The sequence below is a fragment of the Eurosta solidaginis genome, chromosome 3, assembly GCF_040869045.1.
Source record: "Eurosta solidaginis isolate ZX-2024a chromosome 3, ASM4086904v1, whole genome shotgun sequence".
Lineage (NCBI taxonomy): Eukaryota > Metazoa > Arthropoda > Insecta > Diptera > Tephritidae > Eurosta > Eurosta solidaginis.
The window spans coordinates 101,760,124-101,784,561 of NC_090321.1; the positions used below are offsets into that span (position 1 = coordinate 101,760,124).

A 24,438-nucleotide genomic window follows, 5' to 3' on the forward strand; every position below is an offset into this window, starting at 1 on the left:
GTTAGCAGAAGGTGCATAATAACCAAGATTTCCCAAAATTCGTTAGAATATTAATTATACATATTGTGAACTTCTTACTGGCGTTTAATCCATTTAACTTAATACCTATTTTATGTTTGTTGTATTATTATATGTATGTATATAAAAATACTGAACTATATTACGATATTATTTAAAAATAATAAGTCCTTGTTAAAAAACTTTTAAGTTTTTCTCAGTGCACTTCTTGTATTTGTGTTAGTTATTGCACTTCTATACAAATATTTCTTAGCAGCACTGAAAATTTGTTTTTGTATTCCAATTGATGTTTCAGGTAGGTATACAAATTTATTTTCCTTTACTCGCGTATACTCGTCTATATCAAATAGTTTGTTATGGTTTCTTATGAACAACTGAGTGATAAATTTCAAATTGACGAGTTGAGCGCAGAAAGGGTTCAAGGGTTGAAGATCCCTTTTTCCGTAAAACAGCTCAATAGGAAGAATAAGTCCAGTTTTATACCCACACCATATTTTATATATCTCTGAAACTGCCTTCGTGACATCGCAAAAAGTTAAGCTAGTTTTTTGCTTTGTTCATAAAAAAAACTTAAGTTACGCACACTCCCATACAGGGTTCCTCCAAGTACAAGCTTTGTAAACGTCTCCAGATTTCGCTGAAATTTCATATTTGACCTTTTTTACCCAGGTAGTGGGACATACGAAAATTTCACTTACGTACCACTGTTGCTCCTATGTTATATGCAAAAAGGTAACATTTATCCCCAATTTCTTTTGCCATTTTTGGCGAAAATTGTGAAAAATGGAGCTTGTCAACATATACATTAGAAAGATTATATATGTATAGAAAATAATAATTTATATATATATATATATTGTTATTTATAATAATGCGATTGAAGAACCTAGGATGAGGTTGAATGATAGTAAATTGCAACTTTGTGTGCATAATCATTAAAAAATTAAAAACTTGTATTATGCAGAATTTATGTTCAATATATCATTGTACTCTGCATAATGTATGTCCAAGTTGTTGATAAGGAATGAAAAGTTGATTCTTTTAATTGTTTGAGGGTGAAATTGTCATTGATTTATGTTATGTTAATGAGTATAAATTGAGTTTTAAATATGATTTACATTTCAATGTGAAATATTGATATTTAGGAAAATATTTCGTTAAAATTTATTTTCAAAAATCTTTAAGAGATTTTTTAAAATTGTAGAAATTTTTTTTGATTTTTAAAAATCAAAGTTATTTCTTTTTTTGTAGTGTATTGTGTTATTTTCGATTTGAATATGAATTAATTTTCATTGCGGTGTTTGTATGTCTGTTGTTGTAAAATATTTTATATGTGTAGGTGATATATATTCTTGAATATAAACTGGAGAAGAAGTGCGTATAATTAATATAAATAATAAATTGACTATTGTTTTAAATCAATTAATATAAATTTTTAAACAATGTAACATTAGTATTCTAAATTAAATTATTTTGTTTAGATTAAATTTGATTGAAGAAACAAACTTTTTAAAATAAAATATGAGTATTAGTTGTCGAAAAATGCAAAAATTTTGAATAATATAGCTCACTAAATGGTAAGATCACTGGTACTACTAATTTATGAGTTACATTTATTTTAATATTTTTAAATTTTAAAAAAGTTGAATTTTCAAAAATGAATTGTTTTACGTTATATGACTAGTTAAGTAGATTATTAGTGTCAATTATAAAATAAATCGTAATGTTAAACATATATATGTATATATATATATATACTTAGTTTTTGATTTAAGTATCTATATATGATTGATACCATTATCACTGGTTAATAGGATTTCAAAATTTTGTTTTATAAAGACAGTTTTGTAGGTGATCAAAACGATTATTGCATATGTTCAACTCCCGTAACGTACTCAGCATACCAAGCTTAGTATAGCTTTTGAAAAATTTAAGCGATTCAGGCAATGTTTCGAGAAGATTTTTAGATAAATTAACGTACGAAGCTAATATGCTACTCTGATGCCGTTTGGAATACCTCATCAAGCATTGTTGAAAGATATTGCATTGTCCCATTAACTGTTTGTGTATTTCTCATTTTGTATTTATCGGGAAATATTGCATTCTCATTACAGTCGTCAAGTGGACGACGTGGGCTATTCAAACCATCTGCATTCATGTTATGTGAACTATTTGGTATAAATGAAATTGCCGATAATGTCGATGATAAACAATTTGTATCACTTTAATAAAGATGTTCTTGTTTTTCGATAGAGGCACACGCACGTTCACGTAATGTTCATAGAATACGCGCAGTATGTATTTAATAGGATTGCCGTCGATTAACTAAGTGTGCCAAGTTAACTAAAGTGTCATTGACAATGGTAGATTAGTTATTGAATTATTTGTAAAATGAAGTTTTATTAGATTTTTTAACAGCGAAATTTCATCCGGGATTTTCGTAATTTTGTTATCGCGTAAATCGAGAAATATATATATAGGTCAGAAGGATTGTTGGTAGGATCCCCAGATATAGAAAATAATAATTTTCTATATAATTTTGAATAGTTTATTTAAACTTTATTTTTTAAAAGATATTTTTGATGATTGAAAATATTTTAAATTTTTGATAATTAACCATAAACAATCTTAAAATAATAAACTTTTAAATTTAACAAGGTATATTTATTATAAGTAGATAACCCTACAATATGAAATATACAGGCAGGTTCCGAAATTCGAGTGAAAGTGAATATGAAAATGAATCTTAAAACGAGTGAATTTAGATTTGGTGTTCTGAAAAACGAATGTTTCATTCATTGCGTGCGCGTGTTGAAGAAGCTCTTAATAGAAAGATTTTGCAGGATCACTCAAATCCTTTAGAAGTGCCTGAAGCTGTGTAAGTTTATAGTGCTTGCGTTATATTCTGCTTTATATAGCAATGTTCTTTACAGTTTCGTGTCCAGCTATCGTGTTAACAAATATGCATTTATAATGCTGTTATTGAACCTCATATAAAAGGCACATCCATTCCAACTGCATTGCAAATGACTGCAACACTGCGATTTCTATCCGAAGGAGGTTTCCAAAAAGTTGTGGGCAAGGATAGCTACATCGCGATGGGCCGAAGTACTATAGCAAAAGTACTGAAGCAAGTGTTGCGAATTTTGGAAAAATACTTGTGTCCCAGGTGGATTAAATTACGAATGACGGAAAATGAGGTGACGCAATCCAAACAACATTTTCAGCAAAACTTTGGGATTCCTGGAGCCATTGGCTGCATTGATGGAACGCATATTCCAATAACCAAACCACATATAGACCACAGCGTCTTCTATAATCGCAAAGGATATTCTAGCATGAATGCACTGATTGTAAGTAGTAATATCAAAAATTAAAATATTCCTTAAAAATAATTATAACACAAATTTTTGCTTGTAGATATGTGATTAAAAAATGGTTATTAGAGCTGTTGACGCTCGCCACCCCGTATCATGTCATGACGCAATGATATGGAGTGTGAGCAGAGAAAATGACCATTTTCAACGACCGCTACGACAGTGGAGAGCGCGGCTCTTGGCTTCTGGGTGACGCGGGATATCCTATTCAGCCATTTTTGCTAACACCATTTAGGAGTCCACAACTTGGCACAGCAGAGCATACATTTAAACAAAAACATTCTTCCGGACGTAATATAATTGAGAGAACTATTGATGTTTTAAAAAGTCGATTTCGATGCTTAGCCCGCACTCTTCAACACCAACCACAAAAGGTGATACAAATAAAAAATGTTTGTTGTGCCTTACACAACGTTTGCAAACACTACAATGTGCAGGATACAGTTGTAATTAACGTAGAAAATGTGGAAGATGTATCAGCTATTGCTGAAGAAGTATCCAACGATACTACGCTTAACCGCGAAGCTATAATAATCAGGGAAAATATTGCCTCCCGACTTCACAAAAATTCTTGAAAATTTAATGAAATACAAAAGTAATTTAAATACACACAAGTATTACTAAAAAGTTCAAATATTGATATTTTATTAATGCACTGTTAAAAAAAAAAACATTTGATAACATGTCATAAAACTAAATCAGCATCAGTTGCGTTTAGGATTCAAGAAAATTTAATTGTAGTTTTTATCGCTTTTATTTCTTTTCGAGTTGTATTTCAGGTTCATTTTTAACTCCGCCAATTCGTTTTCTTTAAGCTTCAGCTCGTTCTCTGTCTGCCGTAGCCTCTCCATGTGAAGATGGTGTCTTTTATCCTCAGCGTTGCCCTCCTTTGTAGCAGTTGCCAATGCTGTCACTGCTTCACAGAGACTTTCAACCGCGCCGCTTACATATATTGTCGCCTCTATATTTCCCTTAAAGCCATTAACAAGGTTTTTTCATATGCATTGTTTGCTCGGCGATGTTCGATTTAAGGCAATCAGTAACAGGGGGCTCGGATCTTCGGGAGCGGGATGACGCAGCAGCACCACTTGTTGAAGATGATAATCGCATCTTCGCTGGAGGTCTCTGAAGGTGTCTCATCATCTGTTGCTCCACAGTCTTTTGATTTTGGAACACCTCTTACGATAGTGTGTATTTTGCATAGCCGAGCAATTGCATCTTCGGTTGGAGTCAATTAAATGCTTATTAAAAGGGCCGCCTCCTGTTGCCCCAGCCTCTTTATTATTATGGGCAACTTTTTTCCTAACAACAGCTCTCCAATCCAACCAAACCTGGAAAATTGTACACACAGATATATGTAAAAATAACACACCATAACAGAAAATTTTATTTTGCACCTTCTTCCAGCCAGAAATGTCTTTATGTGGTGGACCATGTTTATTTAATTCTGCCACAACCTCCGCCCACAATGCATCCACTTTCACCTTATCACCTTTTATGAAGCCGTCTGCAATTTCTGGATGATTTTCCATAAATTGAATGAGAACTGTCTCTTGGCGTACATTTTTATGTTTACCCCTAAAAATATTAGAAAATAACTTGTATCATTTGGTTTTATGGTAAAATAATTAATTTTGTATATTCTTACAGCAATTTAATTGACTTACATATTTGTGAATGCTAACCGAATATTTTCTAGTGAATTCGTTTTCTGGAACACTCATATTCACTCGAAGTTCATTTAAGAAAAAATATGTGAAAAAGAAAGTGTGAAAGTGAAACTTAGAACAGGGTGATTCGGATTCACAGTGAATTTAATAGATTTTCAATCGGAAGTGAATTTCAGAACCTGCCTGATACTAAATGTTAAGAAAAGGTTACAAAAACTGCAAGAACGAAAATACTTTATCACCTGAAATGTTTAAACACGAAAATTTCAAAACTTAATTTTCAAAGAAGACCCCTTTTTGCACGCAACCCCTCAATTTCAACGCCCACGAGTTTTACAAAAACAGATTGAGCACGTATGTATAGTCACTGGGCATTTCTGGTCCAAATAGTACAGATGGTAAGTTAATCTATGCCACTAGCTCAAGCCCCCGAGTGGCGCTGCTTTCAAGTAACAAACTAACATCGCGGGTGCGAATCGAGCACAAGGTCTAAAAATAATTTTTTGTATCATTATTATTATAATGATGAATTTTTTCTTAATTGAAAAAATGTTTAAAGTAGCATAAAATTAAGAAAAAATTTTAGACAACTGCCAAAGCTCAATGCATAGATCCATTTCGGGAACTGCTAAATTTCTTCATCGGCAACGTTTAGGCGCCGTTGCTATAAACATTCAGCTATCACAGCCCCTTGTTTGTTTGTCTTCATTATTACCACTTCTATCCTGTTTCTTGCCAATTGATATCCACAGCGCTGCGACATCTTTTGCAGAAACGATGTGAACATTGGATTTGGCTTATGGCAATGTTACCATAGTGTCATATTTATTGACTCTTTTTCCCCGTGCTATGGAAATGTATTAACATTTTTTTGTTGTTTTATCAGTAGGCCATGGGTTCGAATCGAGCATTCTGTTTCGCTAATATTTAATAGCGATGGGAGATGAGTGCCAAGGAACTAAGTTGCAAAATTTTAATAACCTATTTCAAAATTAACTTGAGTTATCGTGTTCACAGACGGACGGACGGATGGACATAGCTAAATGATTTATTTTTCTACCCGGATCATTTAATTAAACTGAGTTTCTTGTTTTTTACAAAAAAAAAAAAAATTAGGTTTATTTAGATTTCGCATTTCCTGTACACTGGGAGAAAAAAACGCATTTAAACCAAATACTTTCAGCTTTTGTAAAATTGTGAGGGAAAAGTATTTGCCACAAAAAAAAATCTTTAAAGTAAGAATATCGCGTTTATTTCAACGACTTTTTCGTTATTGAGCTAACAGTTTCGATCTTCGCATAACAGTTGATACGCAATTAAAAATAAACAAAAGTGAAACTGTTGGCAACAAATGTAAAGTTTTTGGGTGAAACATTTTTACTGTTGAATTTTAGTTTCAAAGGCCACGCTGTTCATTTAAAAGTAAATCTTTGTGCCAACAACGTATTTAACGAGAAGTAACGGTACTTTTGAAAGCAAAATTGTTAAGACAACTGCATTCGTAATTGAAATTACTGCAGAAAATGTTGATTAAAATAAATACGCATCAGTGCTTTAGCAATTGTTTTATGAAACGAACGCTCCTTTAAATTATGGAATCCAATGTTATAAATGCGTCTGATAAAATTTGTGAAAATTTATGTCAAAATCAGCAAATTCCAATATCTGGCATTTCTTATGTAAAACTTGAAAGTGATGTGTTAAATTTATACTTGGAATGGGGATTATCTAGAAACGCCATACAGATTTTGTCTGAGTGTTCAATCAAATCCATGGATATATTAAAAATGATGCACACTCATGATATTGGTGCTGTTTTTAACGGCAGAGCCGTCATCGCCGGAAAAAATTAGATTTAGATACGTGCTTCAAAAGTGGCGCCAGAAAAATAGCGTAAGTACATATCATTTTCCTATTTTCAATCACCGGTATAACATAACCTCCATTGACATAACAATAAACATTTTTGTTTGAGAATTGTGCCCAAAATCTTCATGAGAAATGTGTTCTTGGAGGTTATATTCCATAATATTTAATGAATCTCTAATAAAAATTAGTACGCATTTTTAGTATGAACTTTTATCGTGCTGTGGAGGTGACAGAACATTGTCAAACACTGTAACGGATTGTTTTCGTCATCTTCGTCTCCGCTGCAGCAAAGAACAGGACACGAAAATTTAAATATCGGAGCAGTCCTTTCGAAAACGGTAGCTGGAAAAGAAATTCTCTCGAAGTATAAACTGAGGAACATATTGGATGAATCCGATCAGACGGCTTTAGTGCGAATCGTCGTGGATCACTTTTCGTTTAATGAAATAAAAATGGATCCTAAAATTATGGCAAAACTGTCTGAAGCAATATTTGAGCTATTTCCAACGGAAAGTGCATCAACATACTATATACCGAGAAACAGTAAACGAAATCCTTCCGGAAAAATATATGATCGGTATTTCAATACACTTTGCAAACGAAAATGATTTAAAAATTCTGCCACTTCATCAAAAAAAATTAAGCCTTGCGAGAAAAATATTAACCCTATTGCCGATGTTTCTCAAAATAATTCTGAATTTGTTGCAACAAGAAAATGGCTAGCGCACAACATACCTAGCGACAAAATAACACCGTGGAGGGAGAACTCAGTTTTACGAATGCAAGAAAATTAAAACTCACTTGAGGAAACTCTAGACGCTTGGCCCAAGTACAAAGACGCAGATTGTACGAATTAATTGATATTGATTTTGAGACACTTCATCCTGGAAAAGCAATTTGTTATTTGAAAAAGTCGAAGAAATGGAACAAAAATTAACTGCAGTGTTTTTCCCATCCTTCATAAAAGATAAACTTAATTTAATGTACCTACTATCAAAAAATGCAGCCAAAAGATATCAATATAAGTAAGTGTTCTTTATATTACTTGTCCTTACAAATTTTACACCATATCATTTTCTAGATTCAAAGCACTTTTATTTGTTCAATTTACTACACTCAATAATACTACCTCCGCGAATTAGTAAGATATCCAAAACATCAATATCTGATGCTCAAAACGATATGATAGTATATTTAGTAAATTTAAATAATTTAAAATAAAAGGAAGACGAAATGAAAGACTGTGCGATCCAAGAAAAGTTAAAAATACAGCCAAAAGTTTTTGTAATTGGTGATTCAGTCGAAAATCTGTCAGAGTTCTATGTCTATTTGAACGGATTACGCTACAAGGTACCGTCCTTACTTCGCGCCCTGGACCTGGTAATAAAAATATTGTAACGAATTTACTGCAAATCCTCTTATTTGCAGTAACTGCTAACGTTCGAATCACTAAACTGTTGAATAAATTTAATAATGCAAAATGGCCTTTATTAAAGTACTTCACAGTAACACTTATACTCCGCAGCTAATAGATTGCTTAAATCAAACTGATTGATAGCTTAAATGAAACTGACTTTTTGGGCTTCTATTGTCGCGGCTTTTATACTTTTTGATTTCTCGTTGCATACTTCTAGGTTTTTCTATTCCAGAACTTACTAGTTAGTTATCAGCTACAAAATCACCAGCCACAACTACGTGAGTAATACTTGCACAAATTATTGCCCTCTCTTGTGAGCAACTCAGATAAGATATATGCATGTGTTTGTGCGTTGCTTCTCTGCTGCGTGTATGTATATATGTGTAGACATAATGATTGAATTATTGATGTGCATCAAGTCACTGCTTAGCATCGTCTTAGAGATGATAGTATCGCCTTAGTGCTGCTAATATTCGTTACACTGCACTCCACCTAAGTCTGATCGTCCCGATCAGACAAATCTCTCGACCTAAACGCTGCCAGCCTTTCCAAAGGAACCACCTTCAATTTGGTTCGTGGTTTGCCAATGGTGTGTATGCGATAAACTACATCGTTGATCCGTTTTACAACTTTGTATGGGTCTTCCCAATTACACTGCAATTTCGGGAACAAACCTTTTTTCCGTTGTGGGTTGTATAACAGCACCAAATCTCCTTCCTGAAACCCTTCTGAATTAATTGCTTTATTCGCTTTCATCTTGCCACTCATAATCTTTGCTCGTTGCCTTACAAGATCATGTATCTCTCTCAGCTCTTCTTCCAAGACACCAGTGGGTTTCTTGACATTTCTCTCCGCATCGGCATCTATCCCAAACCTCAAATCAGCTGGCCAAGGTCATTGCCAAAAATTACTTTTGCAGGGGTTTGGCCCGTTGTTTCATGCACTGCTGATCGGTAAGCCATCAAGAATAATGGTATGCGGGTATCCCACTCCTTATGGTACTTGTCTACTACTTTCCTTAAATGCTCTTCCAATGTTCTATTGAAAGGTTCCACCGTACCATCGGACTAAGGATGCAATGCAGTTGTCCGTGTTTTTCGAATGCCCAACTTCTTGCACATTTCTTGGAACACAGCTGATTCAAAATTCCTGCCTTGGTCAGAATGTAACTCCATTGGTACACCATACCTTGCAACCCATTCGTTTTTAACCACTTCTGCTACTGTTTCTGCTTCTTGATTTGGGATTGGGCATACCTCTGGCCATTTACTGAAATAATCCATAACCACCAGTACGTATTTGTTTCCGCGGTTGCTAGTAGGAAATGGACCTGCGACATCCATGGCGATCCTTTCAAATGGTGCACCTGAAATATACTGCTTCATCTGGCCATGACTTCGGGTTTTGGGCCCTTTCGCTCTGTTGCATACCTCGCAGTTGGCAATCCACTTGGTGACCGACTGACGGCAACCAACCCAATAGAATCTCTGCTTAATTTTCTCGAACGTCTTCGTGATTCCAAGATGACCTCCACTTGAACCATTGTGCAGCTCCCTGAGCACGCCAGGAATCCTCTTTCTGGGAACAACTATCAGTTTCTTCTTGCATTGACCATCCTCACTCTCCCATACTCAATGCAAGCAACCGGATATCAATTCTAAACTGTTCCACTGTGCCCAATATGACTTCGAAATGGGAGTCTCTGATGATATCTCCTCTCTATTTGGCCTTTCGTTTCGAGCCCTTGCATAACATGCGACAGATCTGTATCTTCTAGCTGACACTTCCTTAGTTGTTCCTTGTCCCATTCATCCGCATACGTTATAGTCATTAGCAGGACATCTATAATGTCTTCTTTAGCCTCGGCCTTTGAACAGTGCTTGCATTCCAAACTACATGGTCTTCGTGACATTGCATCGGCAGTCCCATGGGTACTACCTTTCCGATGCTCAATGGAAAAGTCATAGCATTTTAATTTTAGCCGCTCGATCCACCGTGCCCTTCTGGATTACGGAACTGCAGAAGCCATACGCTGCGTGATCTGTCTTGACGCGGAATCGGCGGCCGTAGAGGTATTTGTGAAAATGTTTAATGCCAACAGCTCTCTCCGTGTAACGCAGTAGTTCCTTTCTGGTTTTCCAATTGAACGGCTGTAATAAGCAACTACCTACTCCTGTCCATCGACCAGTTGTGACAAAACGCCTCCTATAGCATATCCACTCGCATCTGTATCTAGAATAAATGTTGTTCCTGGAATCGGATATGCTAACATTGGGGCAGTGCACAAGCGCTCCTTCAATGTTTGGAAAGCCACTTCTTGCTCCTTCTTCCATTCAAAAGCTTTTTTTCTTGTAAGCTCATGGAGGCTATGGGCTACGCTGGAAAAATTTGGTACAAATCGGCGGTATATGTGCACAGTCCAAGGAAACTACTCAATTCATGTAGGTTATGTGGTCTTGGCCAATCCTTTACAGCCTCTATCTTTTCATTCGCAGTGCAGATGCCCTCTGTCGTTACCTTGTGACCCAAATAATTTACTTGTTTTTTAAACAGCGCACACTTTTTGGGACTTAGTTTCAGACCAGCGCCAGCTATTCTCTGGAAAACTTCGTCCAAGTTCTTAAGATGTTCATCAAAGTTCTTGCCCAATGCGATGATGTCGTCCAGGTACACCAAGCATGTTTTCCAATGTAGTCCTTTCAGAACCTGGTCCATGAGTCTCTCAAAAGTAGCTGGTGCATTGCAAAGTCCAAAAAGCATCACTGTAAATTGCCAAAGACCATCGCCGACACTGAAGGCTGTTTTCTATTTGTCTTCCTCCTTCACTTCAACTTGCCAGTAGCCGCTTTTCAAGTCCAGTGTGGAAAACCATTTCGTACCAGAGAGCGAGTCCAGAGTGTCGTCAATTCTCGGCAATGGGTAGCTATCCTTTTTCGTAGCGTCGTTCAACTTGCGATAGTCCACACAAAACCTCATTTTCCCATCCTTCTTCTTCACAAGTACCACCGGCGAGCTCCATGGACTAGCTGATGGTTCGATGACGCCGCTGTCGCTCATTTCTTTTACGATTTGACTCACTACTTCCCGTTTCGCCAGTGGAACACTACGAGGAGCTTGACGTATCGGCCTCGCGTCTCCAGTGTCAATTTGATGTTTCACAACGTTGGTGCGGCCTGGTTTAGAACCATCCTGGTCAAATATGTTCGCGTATTTTAGGAGAAGTTGTTTTGCCTTACTCTGATAGGCTTCCTCTAGCCGCTGCGTCCATGCCGCGATGTCATTTGAAAGGTCAGTATTACTAGATGAAACGTGTTCCTGGAGCTGTTCACAGTTAATAACCACTTCAGCCTCTTGGCATCTTCCCAAAATAGCTCCTTTGGTCAGTTTGAGTGGTGACTTGAACTTATTGAGCACTCTTATAAGAATACGTCCATCTTGTTTTGTCATAGCCAGGGTTTTTCCTACAAGTATGTTCAGTGCTGATTTCTTTGCTGCTTCGACAACCCACAATTTGTTTGTCCCACAATATTCATCAACCTTTGCCCAGATCAGGGATGCACCTTAACGTTAAGCTAATCGTTTACCAAAAAATTTCCACCGTTTCCGTTGAAACACTTCGAAATATTATCGATAAAGAAATTATCAAGATAAATTGTATCTCGTTTTTAACCGAAACGAAAAGCTTTCGTTAACGTTAAAAACGTTAACAAAAACGTGATACTTTATGTTTGAATTGTGCTGGCAATGCTATAGCCATGGTGAAGCCGTAAGGTGCTAACAGCGAGCGAACACACACACAAACTCCATGTAATTTGTTTGTGTAATTCGTTGGTGGTAATGTCAAAAATACTCTGAGAAATGTTCGTACTGTCAAAATTCATGAGAAAAGCTTGGCTAATGCTTTCACCTTTAATGACTCCGCCATCACTCAGCTTTGCCAGCATAGTTTTTTTTTTTAAATAAAATCATAATCAACATAAACGGTTTGATTTCGTTTTGATATGGCAGAAAACGAAACAAAATCATTTCGTTAATTTGACAAAGTCATTTCGTTTCGTTTATTAACGTTAATTATCGTAACGAAAATGAGATCGGTTCGTTGGTTAAGCATGCCTGGCCCAGATGACTGCTTCAGATTTTGGTGGTATTTGCTGACTCTCTTCCACCAGCACTCGCTTACTGCTGTAGCCTCTCTCGTAGCCGAAATTAGGTGGCACATCCATGTTCTTATATCGCATCGTCTTGCTTTGCATATCAATCTTGATGCCTTGGTCGATTAAGAAGTCCAGTCCAATTTTGATTTTATCAACAATCTCTGTCACGATAAAATTGTGTAGTACCGTGACGTTCCCAATTGCTACTTCACATGCTACTTCTCCAATTACCTGGGTGTCCTCTCCCGTGGCTGTACGTAATCTTGCTCCAAGCAATGGTCTTATCTTCTTGTTGAATAAATCTGATCGAGCAACCATTACTTTTTTTTTACCGTTTTGAAAAGAATACAAATGAAAAATTTCGTATAAGCTTTATGATTTTTCTTAGCTTTGTTTATTAACAAAAAAAAATTTTGCAAATTCAAATCTTTTTCACATAAAATTATAAAGAGAAATAACTTTTAACATTTTTTGCTAATGGACACAACTATTAAATGTATATAAAATATCTTGCTGTTTTTCAATCAGAATTGGAATCTCCACCAAAACTTAAAAAGCATTATTTAAATGAAGTTTGAATTCTTCAGGAAGATTGGACAAAAAATTTGTATACGAAGAGAGCCGACAAAATATTTTGGCAGCAAAGAAAAAACAGAAGAGGACTATAAAACTATTTTCATGCAATAATAAAATGCGCCGAAACCGGACTGTTCTGTTATGACTTTTCATTAAAATTAAAATTTATTCCATTAACTTGTTTTTATAACCCCGTTTCGCGACAAAGGTATAAATCTCCGTAACTTTTCATCACAATGTCATAGGTTTGGGGAATGCCATAATTGTCAAATGTTTGAAAAATAATAAAATTGCAACGGTATATAGCATCTTTTTAAAATAAAGGTTTCGTGGAGGCTTTGGGTAATAACGTTCGACAAAGCACATTTTATTATTTGCAAAATATTTCATTTTTATCATGAAACAGTGAATTTTTTTAGTTCTGTGAATTTCCTTAGTTCCCTAAATTCATCCTAAATTACTATGACAAATGATTTCGCTTTCATTTTGAAAACTCGAGCCGCCAATCAATAACAAAATATATGAAGTTTGTACGTATGTCGACTTGCAACCACCTGGCTTAATTCGCCTTGATTTCTTCTTTCAAACAAAACAAAGAATAAACAATTTTTTCCTTACACTACGTGGGAGAAATAAATATAAATGTAATAAAAATAAAATGAAAGAAAAAAAACTTTTTTAAAAATAAGCTTTTATTATTGGTTAATAAAATTAACTAAAAAGTAAAAAATAAATTGACTTTAAAGAAATATAACACTTTATAATTTCATTGTAACCTTTAACGATAATTAGGCTGCTTCGTCTGCGACAAAAAATTCCATATTGTACATAATTATATATTTTTAAACATTAAATCTTACAGTTTATATCACAGTCCTAATTGTTCTAATAAAAAATTATAATTTTTTTTAAATTTTTAGTAGGGTAAAATATTATTTAAATTAGTTATTTAATCTTTACTTAGTTATTTGTAACGTTTCTCATCCTATCAATTTCTTTTAATGCATCAACATTACAAGGTTTCTTCGGAGTCAACTTTGAACAGATAAGTTCTTCGATTCGAAGACCTGCTAAAGACCTAACTCGGCTTAAAACCACATAAGCTTGACCAGCAGCAAATAATTTGCAGCCTAGATAAATAACAGCATGATCTACAGTAGTTCCCTGCATTTTGTGCACAGCTGAAGCCCACGACAAGACAATCGGGAGCATTCTTCTTTCAGCTGTGCCGTGATAAAATTTAGAAGGAAATTGAACTGGTTTAGGCTGTATTATGTGAACGCCATCGCTACCAAAGTCTATGCGAACCGATGGTATATCGTTATGGTATAGTTGAGCACATCTGTAATATGGCCATATAATTTCAGTGATTTGACCTATTGCTCCATTTACAAGTCCCTTAGCAACGTCAACGTTAGATCTCAACATAACTTTAGCACCAACAAATATTTCTAGTTCTTTTGGAAGAGCTCCTATTTGGTTAACGTCTGAGTGTATTATATTATTAACATCAATCTGATCATTGGTGTTTGTTCCATCAATTAATTGATCTTGCTAATAATCAGTTATCAGCTGAGTGAAAGAAATTGTGCTTTTGAAACGATACGTTGAGGCAACTCTCAACAACCAATCGATAAAAACAGGAAACGGTCAAAATTCTAAAATTAAAATTCTGAAGTCAAAATTATGGAATCAAAATTCTGGGTCGACAAAATTCGGGAATCATGGCATGGCGTAGCCGGTGTTGGATCGGCTAAGGGTTATTTTTTTAAGAAGGCCACTTACGCAGAAGGGTGTACTACGCAGCAGGACATCACCGTGGCGGTAGCCACGGTTATACCACACAGCCGGAGTTGGCATGGCATAGCCCAGGTTTATCTTTTATAAGCGCGGCCGAAGGCCGCCTATGCAGAAAGGTGTTCTACGCAGAATTACTGTGCATGTCGCAGCCGGTGCTGGATCGGCTTTTTCCAGAATATTGAAAAAAAATTCTATATTGTACATAATTATATATTTTTAACATTAAAACTTTACACCTAAATTATTAAAAATTAGAGTTTATATCACAGTCCTAATTGTTCTAATAAAAAACGTGTTAAATTTTGATGGTATAATTAAGAACATTTAGGATCTCCTTTTCTTGCTATCGCAATGTAACACGCTTTTATTAGAACAATTAGGACTGTGATATAAACTGTAAGATTTAATAATTTAAGTGTAATGTTTTAATGTTAAAAATGTACAATATAGAATTTTTTTGTCGCAGAAGAAAAAGCTTAATTATCGTTAAAGGTTACAATGAACTTATAAAGTGTTATATTTCCTTAGAGTCAATTTATTGTTTACTTTTTAGTTAATTTTATTAACCAATAATAAAAGCTTATTTTTAAAAAAGTTTTTTGTTCTTTAATTTTATTTTTTACTTTTTAGTTGATTTTATTAACAAATAATAAAAGCTTAATTTTAAAAAAGTTTTTTTTTTTCTTTAATTTTATTGTTCATTTTGTTCCCACGAGTATAGGACAAAAACCGTCCATCCCCCCCAGAGGTCCATTGTAAAGGGATAAGGGCTTCAGTACAACAGGGTTCGCCCTGGTACCCTGAGGCGCAACGTTAGCGATATGAAATTTTTATACACCTTCATATCATTCAGCCCTCGGCACGTGCTTACCTTGGCATTGGGTCATAAATACTAATAATAAATCAGAAAAATCCACATTCATAACCAACAAATTTTCTCTGTGGCAGCGATCGGCATCAGGTAACTTTTTTGATACTCTAATACAGAGCCGGCCAAAAGTTGCACATTGTGCAATTTGAGTTCGTATTTTCACACAGACCCTAACGATGTGCGATGACGATCGTTTGCTTTCGCTTGTCACTCACTAAAATCAACAGTGAATGCAAAAGGAAAAGTCCATTCTACTTTTTGGGCACATAATAAAAACAATATGCTGCAAGGTTAAAGTGACTTTTAATACGTTTTAGTTAGTATTATTAAGTTCCTTTGAACATACATTTTAATATTGACAATTTAAATATTAATAATTAATAATAATTAATTAATTATTAATAAATATTGACAATTTAATATAAGTAATTTTTTATACGTTCTACCTAGTTTTATTAATTTTTATACATTTTTTTTTATTGAATAACTTTATGTTTTGAAAATATATATTTCTATCTTTACATTTACTTTGTTTGATAGTTCTTTCTTAATGAAAATGTGATTTTTTAGTAAATTTCGCATTGAAGAAACACCATACCTTCTTTTATAAAAAAGTTTTATCTGGCTAGCTCGACCTCCGCGTTCTTAGTTATATGAATATAAGTAAATATTGTTAGAATTAGCTTGAAATCAAATTACCAGTTTAATTTCGAACTTCACAGTCCACATTTTCTTTTAGCACACTGTGGGGAATTTTCACTCAATTTTTACACACACTGATGCAATTGTTTTAGTATTTGTGTGGCCGGCTCTGCTCTAATATATCCGCAGCAATTTGAGCATGAGTAGGTATAAAACAACCAAGCGCAGCTAGCCTGATCTATTCGTTTACATACAAAAATTATTGTGTAAGTATAAGCTATGATGCATATGGATACAAGCTACAACGGTCTCTCACGAACTGTTCTCGTGTTTGGTTTGTTTTCGTATGAAATTTTAATTGATATACGAAGCAAAAGTTTGCTTCGAAGGGTGAATTTCAAAACGCAACTGCTAGCTCAGCTATCAGCTGAGTGAAAGAAATTGTGCTTTTGAAACGATACGTTCAGCCAACTGTCAACAACCCATCCTTAAAAACGTTGAGTGAATGGAGCGGAAAATTTGTATGCTCACTGATTTGCCGTAAAGTTGCAACTCTGCGTTCCAAGAAGTTATCACTAATCAACTTCGCCAGCAGTGTTGCTTTTGGAATGCGCCCTATGCTTTGTTAAGCGCCAAATACACGACACGAACATTTCCGCGAACATTCCGCAATCTTGTTCGCAGTTTGGCCATACACCATACGAACTTTTGGCCGAACATTAGTTCTCTTTCAGACAGCGATGAATACGGACAACAATTGTGCTGCAGCAATATTGCTCGCTGTGGCAATTAAGCGTAAAAAAAAGAGAGAAGATCGCAAAAAAAGAATTTGGTGCAAAGAATGGTTTAATGTTCGTATGAGCAAGGCAACATTTGACCAACTTTTACAAAAAATTTTGCCATAATCATTATTCTTTTTAATTCTAATACAATAATCTTTGCTTTTTACTTGCCACAATGATGGCAAAGATTTATACATTTCAATAAATTCACACTATTGTCCATTTTACTTTTCCGCGCACGTCTGTTCCGTTCAGAAATTACTACGATTATGAGCTATTTCGCCATACACGCACGAACAGTTCGCGCAAATGTTCGCCAAAAATTAAAATATTTTGATTTTTGGCGAACATTTGCACGAACTGGCAAACACCACCATACACGACAGAAAAGGTTGCATTTTTTCGCATCCGACAGCACCTTATCGCCAAAGGCGATGGAAACTTTGTCTTTGTGCTTAGTCGGATTCGATAGGGACTTTACGGTGGACCAAAGTTTACCTACACCGGTAGAGAGGTTACAACCTCTTAGGTGCTCTTCCCATTTCGCCCGCTTGTGTTCGTCCACAAGCAATCTGATGCGTTGGTTTATATCCCTTATTTGGAGGTCGCCTGGATCAAGCTGTCTTATAAGGTCGCGTTCCCTCGCTAAGCTCGCGGCCTCCGCCGGGAAGTGGGCCGGATTTCGGGAATTCTCCCGGCGGGAATGAAATGTGCCGAGGCGGATTCAATGACCTTACGGAAGGCACGCTCCCCTTGGCGGGCATCAGTCGGGATAGGGAGGGCAGCAAAGCTGCTGTCTGTTGCAGATTTATATTCTTCCCACTTTCCTTTTTTGAAGTTTATGAAAGTGCGTTTTTCGGTGACGATGAAGTCGGCGGTACGCTCGAACGAAATAAGTATGGGCAGGTGGTCGGATGCCAATGTTACCATTGGCTGCCAGTTGACGCAGTTTACGAGTTCTGCGCTCACGATTGAGATATCTGGCGAGCTATGACAGCTTCCTACCATACGTGTGGGGGTGTCTCCGTTTATTGTGCAGAACGTCGTTTCGTCTATTTGATCCGCCAACATCTCACCCCTACTGTCCGCCCGCAAGTTTGAATGCCATAGGTCGTGATGGGCATTGAAATCGCTTAAGATAATGCGATTGTTGCCAGTGAGTAAGGGGCAACAAGTGACAGGAGGGATGTAGATGTTGATGATTTCTAGATTTGCATCGCCTGACCGGACAGATAGGCCTTGACGTTCTAAGACATTGTCACTGCGGTCGATGCCAGGATCAAATATATGATATTGCACAGAGTGGTGTATAATAAACGCGAGGCCGCCTCCATTTCCGCTCTCGCGGTCTTTCCTGTGGACATTATAACCAGAGCAGGTCTGCAATGCAGATCTTGCTGTGAGTTTAGTCTCTTGAATCGCAGCAATGCGGATGTTGTGCCGCTTCATGAAATCGACTATCTCCGTAATCTTCCCAGTTAGTCCATTACAGTTGAACTGCAGAATTCTGAAGTGCATGAGGGGTGACGCCGCCACTCTAGGGGTAAGTGAGGGGTGACTACGCCTAGGTTGTGGAAGGCCAGGACGCAATTGCTGTTGTGGCCTTGGGACTGGGCGCCCTTGGGCAAGCATTGGGGTACCCGGATGATTTGGGTTTGCGACCTGGCAACATGGCGCGATGAAACCCGTCGAGGGGTTGCCGTCGCGGAGACCAGAACATCTAGGAAAGTGGCACCACCCAAGGCAGGAGCTGCATTGAGCGGATGTCGCAAACCTATATATTCTGTGCTGGCAGACGGTGCAAACGGAGGCAGGGACTAAGAGTCTGTTTCCCTGACCTGCACGATTGCTGCCAGAAAAGAGGGGCGGAGAAGAAGACGGGGGCAGGGGCTGATGCTCAGCATTGCTACCAGCTCTACTACGAAGGTAGTAGTTATGAGTGGTATCAGCTGTTTGAGCTGTTGGCGCCGTGGGGCGCGAGCAGCAGCGGGTACTTGTTGTGGCTTGCTGAGCAGCGAAGCTGCTGGAAGGTAGTGGGGATACGCTTAGGCTTAGACTACGGGACGTCCTTGGGCGTGAGCAGCAAGGAGCCACAAAAGATTTATAAAAGTTACGTGGACGTCGGGTTTTGGGATCAAGCCTAGAACAACCTGTCCGATGCAACCATCCCTTGCACGAGACACACTGAACAGAGTATGACCGTCCTAAAAAGATTCTTTTCTGGCAAATGCAGCAAAACCATTTCTCAGGACCGGGGTCAGGAGACGGACCCGGATTGGGTTCGATACCTTCCCGGAGTAAGAGAATATGTAGCAGTCCTGCTGCAAGGAGCTGCTGGGAGGATGACAATTTGTGGGAGGTACGAAACAAATTAAATGGGGTCACACTGAAATGACAGTCCTTGATCGGGAAAAATCCCGAGCCGCTCCGGTACATAGAACCGACTGCCTTGGGAAGCGCCGACAATATATAATGCATCCTACGGTCAACAAAGATAGACAGAGAGTCAATAGACACGCACATAAACACAAACTCAGCGCGTCACCAATTGCCATCACCGCTAGAGAGGTTGAGGACGCCATTGGTCGCGCTAAACCATCCAAAGCAGTGGGCCCAGACGGCATAGCCATGCCGATGCTTAAAAACCTAGGGAAAGAGGGTTTCAAATATTTAGCGCATGTCTTCAACCTGTCTCTTTCCACCTTTGTCATACCCGAGAAATGGAAAATGGCCAAGGTGGTCCCGCTACTAAAGCCTGGGAAACCAGCTAACGTAGGTGAGTCATATCGTCCGATATCTCTCCTATCGCCAGTGGCAAAGACGCTTGAAGCCATTTTGCTCCCTTATTTCCAAGCACATTTGCAGCTAGCCCCTCATCAGCATGGCTTCAGAAAACTCCATAGCACTACCTCCGCGCTAAATGTCATTAGCACCCAGATAAATTGCGGTTTGAATCAATATCCCCACCATAGAACAGTACTCGTAGCGCTAGACCTATCAAAAGCTTTTGATACGGTCAACCATGGCTCGTTACTGCAAGACCTGGAAGGGTCTACACATCCCCCATGTCTTAAAAGGTGGACCGCAAATTATCTGGGTGGTCGGGAGGCATCGGTGCAATTCAGAAACGAAACATCAAAACAAAGGAGAATTAAACAAGGGGTGCCACAGGGTGGTGTCCTATCCCCGCTTTTGTTTAATTTCTACATATCTAAGCTACCTTCACCACCGGAAGGAGTCACAATCGTTTCCTACGCCGATGACTGCACAATAATGGCCACAGGCCCAGGCCCAAAGATCGATGAGCTATGCAATAAAATAAACGGCTATCTCCCTGATCTCTCCAGTTTTTTCGCCTCGCGAAACCTGGCATTGTCACGGACTAAATCTTCCGCGACCTTATTTACAACATGGACGCCCCAAATGTCGATGGCACTACGCTACCGACTGTCCTACACCCCAAAATCTTGGGTGTGACGTTTGATCAGTATCTACATTTTGGTGCGTACGCAACCGCAATTGTTCCAAGAATTCAGAGCCGTAATAAAATCCTCAAATCCCTTGCCGGCAGTACCTGGGGAAAAGATAAAGAAACGCTCTTGACCACATACAAAGCAATTAGCCAGCCGATTACGTGCTACGCGTCACCCATATGGTCGCCAAGCCTAAAAACCACCCACTGGAAGAAACTACAGGCCTGCCAAAATACTGCTCTCAGAATCGCCACGGGCTGTCTTCTTATGTCCCCAGAACACCATCTGCATAATGAGGCGAGAATACTCCCCATCAGGGAGAGAAATGAGATGCTGACCAAACAGTTTCTGTTGAATACCCAGAAACCTGGGCATCCCAACAGACATCTGATTGACGAACCAGCACCGCCTAGGGGCCTAAGGAGTCATCTCCGTAAGCATTTTGAGGAAATACGGCACCTGAGAACCCAGCCGTATGAAGCGGAAAAACACAAGCAGGTCCTTGGTGAACTCCATAGACAGGCGTCGGACCTTTATGTCGGGAATTGCCCGGTGAATCCAGTACTTGAAGAAAAATATCCAGAACTCGCAGAAGAGGAACGCATACTCCCCAGGGAAACGCGTGTCACTCTTGCTCAACTTCGTTCTGGATACTGTAACAGGTTAAACTCTTACCTATCCAGAATCAACCCCGACATACAAAATGTATGCCCTGCTTGCAATGTGTCCCCACATGACACCAACCATCTCTTTAATTGTAATGTGGAACCAACGCCTCTAACACCCCTTTCCTTATGGTCCACCCCTGTTGAAACGGCAAGTTTCCTTGGACTCCCGTTAGAGGATATTGATGACAATTTGTGATCGGTCGCGGCTATTAGGTGGGGCGAGCATTACTACAACAACAACAACAACAGAAAAGGTCGCAGAAACATGACATAACGGGAATGTTCGCGGAAATGTTCGTGTCGTGTATTTCCGCTTTAAACTCATTCAAATGAATTTGTATATATGTGCATACACATGCTCACGTGTTCTTGCAACAACAAAACGTTAAATACATACATACATACATATGAATATACAGATTTTCGAGAAAACATATCGTATGTGTTTGTCAAAAGTAGCTTCACTTCAGATATCAGCATCTTCGGTTGTCACAAGCCAACCTAATATAAACGTACGCAAGTCATTTTCTGTCAAAAATGTCTCATGCACATACAACTTGTGTGAGAGCAACCCAAATTGAATTTGCTGCGTGAAAACCTAACTCGATTTCTAATTTTTTTTCTGCGTGACATTTAGATTTGACGTTTGCACACATGCTTTAAATTGTCGCAACGCATGCTTATTTGTGTTAGGGCAAAAAACGCCGGTTGTTTGCGTGCGCTAAAAAAACGCAGTGCGGTTTTATTAGGTTGGCTTGTCAGATCTTTCGCGTTCAACGGTAACGCGGTGTCAGGATGAAAAAAGACTCTCAACCAAATTACTGATACGAATCGCTACGTTTGAATAACCCTGACTGAGTATGAGTACACGATTTTTTATATCATGACCGAATATATTGGGGCATATTCATAATCGAAATAAAATGTGACTAAGTTAGTTGAAACATTTTTGACAGAGAGCAAAATTGTGTCAAACAGTGTTAACTAACTTAAAATCATATTTTATTGTGACTTTGCCTATGTCGCATTCAGTTTACAACTACTAATTGCAGATCTCTGCTCTGTGGGTTAAATCTGTTTTAAAATAATAGCCGTGTTTTTTTTTACACATAAACGTCTATACGCTTATACTTTATATGGACTGCTAAGCGTCAAACTTTAAATACACCTCTGAAGTTGCTGCGCATAAAATGTGTACTACTAAATTTCAATACGCATTATACTCAGATGTAACTGAAATAAGTGTTTTTGTTTCACCCTCTACGCTACTTCTATGTATTCTATGTGTGTCCAGAATTCATCGCAACTGATTGAACTATATGTTATACACAGGCATACAACAGAAGGTCGTGTCTCCGCTTTTCGGTACACCCTGTAGCTGTAGCTAGTTGTTTAACCACTGCCGCTAGATGGGTCTCTATCTAAGCGAGGATAGGCGTTTTTTTCCAGCGCAAACGCGTGTATAAAAAAAGGCTAATACTCCAACTTTCGCTTAGCTAAAATTCCATCGCCAAAAATCTGTAAAACAAAATCAAGTGCGCAGAAAAGTATGCAACACTTACCGATAACAGCCTAACCGCGTTAGCGTTCGTTGTATTACAGAATTTTTACACCTTGAAAATGACGGCTGCTGTTTGCAAGGTTGCATTCCTTTGAGTCTTCGCTTTCACCATCTGGATTAACAAAGTCATGAGCATGGGCATTCGCGCAATTTAGTAATGTAAATTTCATGGCGCCAGCGCCAATGCGGTGCCAGCTCAATGGTAGCTCATTGACGAAATGACTCCAAGCGAATTTTTGACGCTACTTAGTAGTGAGTGCGTAGTACATTTCACTTGCGCTATTGAGTGAAAGACTTTTGTGTGTCAGGCACGAGTTTGGTGTTATTGGCGCTACTGGCAATGATGACACTGAGCTGATGACGGTAGCGCTGGTAATTCAGCTTTTTAATCAGAGAAAGAATTGATGACCCGTGAAAATTATTATGGCTGCGGAGTCATTTTTGAGTTGTATATTTTAGATTTAATGCACAATTAATATGGGTGTGTTTGAGCGGCCAAATAATAACAGTAGTATTGCTAAAGTGCTGCTAAGTTTATGGAATGTCGCTAATTTCCTATCAATATATTGTCAATATTTCGTTCAACGGACGAGCGAAATTGCCACATCTGCTCAAATTTAATTAATAATTAAGATTACAGAGTTAAACAGCCTTAAAAATTCAGCTATGTTGGTTATACAAAGAAATACAACAGAGGGTTGTGTCTCGGCTTTTCGCAAACGTGAGATTCACCACGCGTGACGCGTGATTCACAACGTCTAAGTCTGAAAATCCACGGTTAGGTACCGGCGGGTTTGTATGGGACTTAGGCTGTTATGCCAAAGTAAACACAAATCTTTACCGATAACTGTGTTATCGATTAATTTATCGAATTTTCGCAAAAAAAGCGCCAAATACACGACACGAACATTCCGCAATCTTGTTCGCAGCTTTGGCCATACAACATACGAACTTTTGGCCGAACATTAGTTCTCTTTCAGACAGCGATGAATACGGACAACAATTGTGCTGCAGCAATATTGCTCGCTGTGGCAATTAAGCGTAAAAAAAAGAGAGAAGATCGAAAAAAAAGAATCTGGTGCAAAGAATGGTTTAAAAAACGAGCAGTTCTTGGACAAAGTGAGCTTATTAAAGAACTGGAATTCACGTCACAAAATGATTTTAAAAATTACGTTCGTATGAGCAAGGCAACATTTGACCAACTTTTACAAAAAATGTTGCCACTCATAATTTTTATATAATTATATATAATTTTAATTTTTCGATTAAAGTCGCATAATCATTATTCTTTTTAATTCTATTACAATAATCTTTGCTTTTTACTTGCCACTATGATGGCAAAGATTTATAGATTTCAATAAATTCACTCAGAAATTTTTTATTGTCCATTTTACTTTTCCGCGCACGTCTGTTCCGTTCAAAAATTACTACGATTATGAGCCATTTCGCCATACACGCACGAACAGTTCGCGCAAATGTTCGCCAAAAATTATAATATTTTGATTTTTGGCGAACATTTGCGCGAACTGGCAAACACCACCATACACGACAGAAAAGGTC

At 37.7% G+C, this 24,438-nt stretch overlaps 1 protein-coding gene across 16 annotated transcripts in view; it reads right to left on the bottom strand.

The window, feature by feature from the left end:
* The window catches only part of Rgk2 (Rad, Gem/Kir family member 2), a 694,072-nt gene that overhangs the window by 122,419 nt on the left and 547,215 nt on the right, over positions 1-24,438 (bottom strand). The window lies entirely within an intron of this gene.